At 35.5% G+C, this 1435-nt stretch overlaps 1 pseudogene; it reads right to left on the reverse strand.

Annotated features, from left to right (window-relative positions):
* Window positions 1–301: 301 nt before the first annotated feature.
* Window positions 302–763, reverse strand: LOC101974750 (small ribosomal subunit protein uS8 pseudogene; annotated as a pseudogene).
* Window positions 764–1435: the final 672 nt, after the last annotated feature.

Consider the following 1435-nt stretch of genomic DNA (forward strand, 5'->3'; position numbering starts at 1 on the left):
AAATGATAATCACAACATTCTTCTAAATAGCAGAGAATTGTTTAAATACACAAGAGAAATGGCTAAGTAATTTGGTTCATACCCACATGATTATATATGCAACTAAAATCAAAATTCTGTTTAGAAGTTATAAGGCAATAAGAAAACATGATCCAATACTAAGGAAAACTAACAGGTCACAAAAGATTCTATTTTTGTTGAATTTTGTTTTGTTTCTTGTGTTTGGCTATTTTTATTTTTTAATAAAGTTTTGCATAGAAATAAGACTGTAAAGAATAAAATATTAACTGTCAGATTAAGATCATGCAGTTTCAGATTGTTTTCCCCCATTGAGGTATTCTTTGTATGTATGTTTTACATTCCTAGAAAAAGAATTGCAGGATTCTGCCCCCCCCACACCTCCCATATGTTTTCATCTTGCTTCTTCATGGTCCATGATGCCAGCTGAGATTGTCAATACAATGAAACCAAACTGACCTTGGGATGGGAGCAGAGTATTCTGCCATTTTCCTAGGTCTTTGAGCTGCACATCCAATCTGGGGTTGATCACTCCACACTTCTTTAACCTGCCTGTGAGGTTCACAACTATTTATCCAGCTCTGTGATCATCAATGATTTAAAATTTGCCAATGTAACTATAATTCATCATCACAGAAACTGGTCAATAATTTTGGAGCATGGTCTAATAAGGACCTGGTGTTTGCCTATTTTCAGCATTGTTGATGCTCTTGAGAACATCAGCCAGGATATTCACGTGCACCATTCTGGCGACACTAAAAGATGTCAGAAAGAGCAGTTTCAGATTCTTTAAAAATATTTTTACCTTTCTAAAGTAGGCCTTAATCTCAATCATGTGGGATTAGGTGCCAATTTCCTTAATAAGGCTCCTTTGGTACAAGAATTAAAATCAAGAATCAATAAATGGGATGGACTCAAACTAAAAAGTTTCTTCTCAGCAAAAGAAACAATCTGTGAGGTGAACAGAGAACCTACATCCTGGGAGCAAATCTTTATCCCTCACACATCTAGGGTATATAAAGAACTCAAAAAGTTAAATACTAAAAAAAAAACAAATAACCCAATCAATAAATGGGCCAAGGACATGAACAGATACTTCTCAGAAGAGGATATACAATCAATCAACAAATACATGAAAAAATGCTCATCATCGCTAACAATTAGAGAAATGCAAATCAAAACTACTCTAAGATATCATCTTATTCCAGTCAGAATGGCAGCTATTATGGAGACAAACAACAATAAGTGTTGGTAAGGATGTAGAGGAAAAAGTACACTCATACACTGCTGGTGGGACTGCAAATTGGTGCAGCCAATATGGAAAGCACTATGGAGATTGCTTGGAAAATTGGGAATGGAACCACCATTTGACCCAGCTATCCCTCTCCTTGGTCTATACCCAAAGGACTTAAAAACA

Source organism: Ictidomys tridecemlineatus, chromosome X (assembly GCF_052094955.1).
Source record: "Ictidomys tridecemlineatus isolate mIctTri1 chromosome X, mIctTri1.hap1, whole genome shotgun sequence".
NCBI lineage: Eukaryota > Metazoa > Chordata > Mammalia > Rodentia > Sciuridae > Ictidomys > Ictidomys tridecemlineatus.